Genomic DNA, 7,396 nt, shown 5'->3' with positions numbered 1-7,396 from the left:
AACATTAATTTTCCTAGATGCAATTGTACACAGTTTTTGAAGTAGCTCCAGAGGTTGTTCTAAACATCTTGAAGAACTAACCACGGATCTTTTGTTAATGTAGGCTTGTGCAAATCTGTCTTTTCATGTAATCCTATACAGACAGATGAAGCTAAAATCGGTTCTGTTCTTTATGCTAAAGATAGTTCTTTCTGTTATTGGTTTGGGGCTGTCATACTGCAAAATAAATTTGAAGCCCATCAGATGCCTCCACTGCTGTGTTGAAGGCAAAGGGGAATCACACCAAATATTGATTTGATTTTCATTTCTTATTTCTTCATTTATTCTGAATTTTGGTATTTGATAAAAATAAGCTAATAATACTTCTATTTTTTAACTCCTTAGTGACAGAGCCAATTTGGTACTTAATGACCGAGCCAATTTTTACAATTCTGACCACTGTCACTTTATGAGGTTATAACTAGTGTTGAGCATTCCGATACCGCAAGTATCGGGTATCGGCCGATACTTGCGGTATCGGAATTCCGATACCGAGATCCGATACTTTTGTGGTATCGGGAATCGGTATCGGGATTAATATCAATGTGTAAAAGAAAGAATTAAAATAAAAAATAGGGATATACTCACCTCTCCGGCGGCCCCTGGACTTTACCGCCGTAACCGGGAGCCGTTATACCTAAGAATGCATGCTTGAAGGGCCTTAGATGACGTCACGGCGCTCTGATTGGTCCGTAGCGGTCGCGTGACCGCTACGCGACCAATCACAAAGCCGTGACGGTCACCTAAGGTCTTTCAAGCTATCTTTGGGGATTATTTCTCTGGAGGCAAGAGAGGTCTTTCTTTCTCTCTAGGGGTAGTTAGTTCCTCAGGCTGGCTCAAGACGTCTAGGATTTTTAGGCACGTTCACCGGCTACTTCTAGTGTGTTTGGATAGGTTTAGATTTGCGGTCAGTCCAGTTTGCCACCTCCCTAGAGCTTGTCCTATGTTTGTTACTTAGCTGGAGTAATTTGTGATCCTCAACCACTAAGGATCATAACAGTATAGCAGGCCAAAAAGTGTTTAATGCATCGCCGAAGTGGGATAAAAAGAAGACCTGAGTACATTTTTTTTTTTTTCCTCCCGCTTTTCCTTTGCTGCAGTCTGTTTAGCTTCTTTCATCCCCTTGAACTCTGGGTGGTTTTGAGCTCAGCTGCAGACATGAATGTTCAGACTCTGACTTCTAGTGTGGATCATCTTACTGCATGGGTGCAAAGAATTCAGGATTTTGTTATTCATAGCCCTATGTCAGAACCAAAGATACACATTCCTGAGTTGTTTTCTGGAGATAGATCTAGGTTTCTAAATTTTAAGAATAATTGTAATTTATTTCTATCTCTGAGACCTCGTTCCTCTGGTGATTCCGCTCAGCAAGTCAAGATTGTTATCTCCTTGTTGCGTGGCGACCCTCAGGATTGGGCTTTCTCTCTGGCGCCAGGAGATCCTGCATTGCTTAATGTAGATGCATTTTTTCTGGCTCTTGGACTGCTTTATGAGGAGCCTAATCTTGAGAATCAGGCAGAAAAAGCTTTGCTGGCTATCTCTCAAGGTCAGGATGAAGCAGAGGTGTATTGTCAAAAATTTCGGAAATGGTCGGTGCTTACTCAATGGAATGAGTGTGCCCTGGCTGCAAATTTCAGAGAAGGTCTTTCTGAGGCTGTTAAGAATGTTATGGTGGGGTTTCCCACCCCTACAAGTCTGAGTGATTCTATGGCTTTAGCCATTCAGGTTGATCGGCGTTTGCGGGAGCGCAAATCTGCTCATCCTTTGGCGGTATTTTCTGAACAGAGACCTGAGTCTATGCAATGTGACCAAACTCTGACCAGAATTGAGCGACAAAGTCATAGACATCAAAATGGTTTGTGCTTTTACTGTGGTGATTCTACTCATGTTATCTCAGCATGCTCTAAACGCTTAAAAAAGATCGCTAAACCTGTCACCATTGGTACTATACAGCCTAAATTTATTTTGTCTGTTACTTTGATTTGTTCTTTGTCGTCCTACTCGGTTATGGCTTTTGTGGATTCGGGTGCTGCCCTGAATCTGATGGATTTATCGTTTGCCAGGCGCTGTGGTTTTGTCCTGGAGCCTTTGGAATTTCCTATTCCTCTGAGGGGAATTGACGCTACGCCATTGGCTGAGAATAAGCCTCAGTATTGGACGCAAATGACCATGTGCATGACTCCCGTACATCAGGAGGTGATTCGCTTTCTTGTTCTGCATAATTTGCATGAAGTTGTCGTTTTGGGTCTGCCATGGCTGCAGGCTCATAATCCAGTTTTAGATTGGAAAGCTATGTCTGTGTCAAGTTGGGGTTGTCAGGGAATTCATGGCGATACTCCGTTGGTGTCTATTGCGTCTTCCACTCCTTCTGAGGTCCCTGAGTTTTTGTCTGACTACCAGGATGTATTTGATGAGCCCAGGTCCAGTGCCCTGCCCCCTCATAGGGATTGTGACTGTGCTATAAATTTAATTCCTGGTAGTAAATTCCCTAAGGGACGACTTTTTAATTTGTCTATACCAGAGCATGCCGCGATGCGGAGTTATATAAAGGAGTCTTTGGAGAAGGGACATATTCGCCCATCCTCTTCCCCTCTTGGTGCAGGATTCTTTTTTGTGACCAAGAAGGACGGTTCTTTGAGACCTTGTATAGATTATCGTCTTCTGAATAAAATCACAGTCAAATTTCAGTATCCTTTGCCACTATTGTCTGATTTGTTTGCTCGGATTAAGGGTGCCAGTTGGTTCACCAAGATAGATCTCCGTGGTGCGTATAATCTTGTGCGCATTAAGCAGGGAGATTAATGGAAAACAGCATTTAATACGCCCAAAGGCCATTTTGAGTACTTAGTGATGCCTTTTGGACTCTCTAATGCTCCTTCTGTGTTTCAGTCCTTCATGCATGACATCTTCCGAGAATATCTGGATAAATTTATGATTGTTTATCTGGATGACATTTTGGTCTTTTCTGATGATTGGGAGTCCCATGTGAAGCAGGTCAGGATGGTGTTTCAGGTCCTGCGTGCTAATGCTTTATTTGTGAAGGGCTCAAAATGCCTCTTCGGAGTACAGAAGGTCTCCTTTTTGGGTTTTATTTTTTCTCCTTCTACTGTGGAGATGGACCCAGTCAAGGTCCAGGCTATTCATGACTGGACTCAGCCCACGTCTGTTAAGAGTCTTCAGAAGTTCTTGGGTTTTGCTAATTTTTACCGCCGTTTCATCGCTAATTTTTCTAGCGTGGTTAAACCTTTGACGGATTTGACCAAGAAGGGTTCTGATGTTACTAATTGGTCTGCGGCTGTGGAGGCCTTTCGGGAGCTGAAGCACCGGTTTTCTTCAGCTCCAGTCTTATGTCAGCCAGATGTCTCTCTCCCCTTCCAGGTCGAGGTTGATGCTTCTGAGATTGGAGCAGGGGCTGTTTTGTCGCAGAGAAGCTCTGATGGCTCTGTGATGAAGCCATGTGCTTTCTTTTCAAGAAAATTTTCGCCTGCCGAGCGGAATTATGATGTTGGTAATCGGGAGTTGTTGGCTATGAAGTGGGCATTTGAGGAGTGGCGACATTGGCTCGAAGGAGCTAAACATCGTGTGGTGGTCTTGACTGATCACAAAAATCTGATTTACCTCGAATCTGCCAAGCGCCTGAATCCTAGACAGGCTCGTTGGTCGTTGTTTTTCTCCCGTTTCTACTTCGTGGTCTCATACCTGCCTGGTTCAAAGAACGTGAAAGCTGATGCACTTTCTAGGAGTTTTGTGCCTGACTCTCCAGGAGTTTCTGAGCCGGCCGGCTGGCTGCACATCGCGCTCTTTTAACTCCCCTGTGCAGTGGATTCGGGATCTTGGGCATGCGCAAACCACTACGCCACCAACGGAAAACTAAGCAAGATCTGGGGGAAGACACCACGCCCTTTTGACCAGACCAGCCTGATTGACAGGCAAAAACAGCTACTTTGGTAACGTATTTTGGCAGCATAGGTGGGGAATCGGGGTCCACAAAATACACTGTTGTAATGCACAGCTCAGGCCCTATTTAACAGTATTTTTATCTCATACTGAAAAAACGGGGTGACAGGTGCCCTTTAACTTTTTTTTGCAAACATTTTACTTCAGAACCATTTTTTTTATTTTCACAAGTGTAAAAACAGAAATTTAACCATAAATGTTGTTTTGCAATTTCTCCTGAATACGCCGATACCCCATATGTGGGGGTAAAACACTGTTTGGGTGCACCACAGAGCTTGGAAGAGAAGGAGCGCCGTTTGACTTTTTCAATGCAGAATTGGCTGGAATTGAGATCGGATGCCATGTCACGTTTAGAGAGCCCCTGATGTGCCTAAACAGTGGAAACGCTGCACAAGTGACACCATTTTGGAAACTAGACCCCTTAAGGAACTTATATAGATGTGAGGTGAGCACTTTGAGCCCCCAAGTGCTTCACAGAAGTTTATAAAGTAGAGCCGTGAAAATAAAAAATCACATTTATTTACACAAAAACGATTTTTTCGCCCACAAATTCTTATTTTCACAAGGGTAACAGGAGAAATTAGATGACAAAAGTTGTTGTGCAATTTCTCCTGAGTACATCGATACCCCATATGTGGGGGTAAACCACTGTTTGCGCGCACCGCAGAGCTTGGAAGAGAAGGAGTGCTGTTTTACTTTTTCAATGTAGAATTGGCTGGAATTGAGATCAGATGCCATGTCGCGTTTGGAGAGCCCCTGATGTGCCTAAACAGTTGAAACCCCCCACAAGTGACACCATTTTGGAAACTAGACCCCTTAGGGAACTTATCTAGATGTGTGTTGAGCACTTTAAACCCCAAGGTGCTTCACGGAAGTTTATAGCGTAGAGCCGTGAAAATAAAAAGTCGCATTTCTTCTACAAAAATGATCTTTTTGCCCCAAAATTTTTATTTTGACAAGGGTAACAGGAGAAATTAGACCACAAAAGTAGTTTTGCAATTTCTCCTCAGTACGTTGATACACCATATGTGGGGGTAAACCACTGTTTGGGCGCACCGCAGAGCTTGGAAGAGAAGGAGTGCCATTTTACTTTTTCAATGTAGAATTGGCTGGAATTGAGATCGGACACCATGTCGCGTCTGGAGAGCCCCTGATATGCCTAAACAGTAGAAACCCCCCACAAGTGACCCCATTTTGGAAACTAGACCCCTTAAGGAACTTATCTAGATGTGTGGTGAACACTTTAAACCCCCAAGTGCTTCACAGAAATTTATAAAGTAGAGCCGTGAAAATAAAAAATCCTTTTTTTTTCTTCCTCAAAAATGATTTTTTAGCCTGCAATTTTTTATTTTCTCAATTGTAACAGGAGACATTGGACCCCAAAGTCTGTTGACCAGTTTGTCCTGAGTACGCTGATAGCCCATATGTTGGGGGGGCACTGTTTGGGCACCCATCGGGGCTCGGAAGGGAAGGAGCACCGCTTGGAATGCAGACTTTGATGGGATGGTCTGCGGGCGTCATGTTGCATTTGCAGAGCTCCTGATGTACCTAAACAGTAGAAACCCCCCACAAGTGACCCCATTTTGGAAATGAGACCCCCCATGGAGCTTATCTAGATGTGTGGTGAGCACTATGAACCCCCAACTTCTTCACAGAAGTTTATAATGTAGAGCCATGAAAATAAAAAAAATCATATTTTTTCCACAAAAATGATTTTTCACCCCCAAATTTTTACTTTCACAAGGGTAACAGGAGAAATTGGACCCCAAAATATATTGTGCAATTTATGCTGAGTAGGCTGATACCCCATATGTGGGGGTAAACCACTGTTTGCGCGCATGGCAGAGCTCGGAAGGGAAGGAGCGCCGTTTTGGAAAGCAGACTTTGATAGAATGGTCTGCGGGCATTATGTTGCGTTTGCAGAGCCCCTGATGTACCTAAACAGTAGAAACCCCCCCATTTTGGAAACTAGACCCCCCAAGGAACTTATCTAGATGTGTGGTGAGAACTTTGAATGCCCAAGGGCTTCACAGAAGTTTATAATGCAATGAGTTGTGAAAATAAAAAATATTTTTTTTCCACAAAAAAGATATTTTAGCCCCCATGTTTTTATTTTCACAAGGGTAACAGTAGAAATTGGACCCTAACAGTTGTTGTCCAATTTATCCCGAGTACGATGATGCCCCATATGTGGGGGTAAACCACTGTTTGGGCGCACGGCAGAGCTCGGAAGGGAGGGAGCACCATTTGACTTTTTGAGCGCAAAATTGGCTGTAGCGTTTAGAGACCCCCTGATGTACCTAAACAGTGGAAACCCCCCAAATCTAACTCCAACCCTAACACCAACACACCCCTAACCCTAATGCCAACCCGATCCATAATCCTAATCACAACCCTAACGATAATTACAACCCAACCCCAAAACAACTATAACCCTAATCAGAACCCTAAATCCAACACACCCCTAATCCTAATCTCAACCCTAACATCAAACCCAACCCTATTCCCAATACACCCCTAATCCCAACCCTAACCTTAACCCTAATCCCAAACCTAACCCCAATCCCAAATGTAACCCTAATGCCAACCCTAATCCCAACTCTAACCCTAACTTTAGCCGCAACCCTAGTCCTAACTTTAGCCCCAACCCTAGCCCTAACTTTAGCCCCAACCCTAACCCGAGCCCCAACCCTAACCCTAAATTTAGCCCCAACTCTAACCCTAGGCCTAAATTTAGCCCCAACTCTAACCCTAGCCCTAACCCTAAATTTAGCCCCAACCCTAACACTAAATTTAGCCCTAACCCTAACCCTAAATTTAGCCCCAACCCTAACCCTAAATTTAGCCCCAACCCTAACCCTAACCCTAAATTTAGCCCCAACCCTAACCCTAACCCTAACCCTAGCCCTAACCCCAGCCCTAACCCTAACCCTAGCCCTAACCCTAACCCTAAATTTAGCCCCAACTCCTCTAGCTGCCGGCCGGCAGATCATGGCGGGCGCACTTCGCATGCACCCGCCATTTTCTTACCGAAGGAAGAAGCCGGCGGCCAGGAGAGGACACAGGAGGACCCAGGGACACCGGTAAGTATGATAGGGTCCCCGAATCCCCCTATTTCTCTGTCCTCTGATGTGCGATCACATCAGAGGACAGAGAATTACACATCGCTTTTTTTTTTGCGGTCGCCGGTAAACAGTTAATTACCGGCGATTGCAAAACAGGGGTCGGTAAAAATCGACCCTGATCATGTTCTTTGGGGTCTCAGCTACCCCCGGCAGCCAAGACCCCAAAGATCTCCCGGGTCCCGGCCGGCGGGCGCACTGCGCATGCGCCCGCCATTTTTTGGCCGGAAGAAGATGGCGGCGCCCATCGGGAGCCACGAGGAGCACCGAGGGAGACA

This window comes from Ranitomeya variabilis, chromosome 3 (genome assembly GCF_051348905.1).
Source record: "Ranitomeya variabilis isolate aRanVar5 chromosome 3, aRanVar5.hap1, whole genome shotgun sequence".
Classification (NCBI taxonomy): domain Eukaryota; kingdom Metazoa; phylum Chordata; class Amphibia; order Anura; family Dendrobatidae; genus Ranitomeya; species Ranitomeya variabilis.
The sequence above is the reverse complement of the archived record's forward strand: the minus strand, read 5'-3'. Positions refer to the sequence as shown.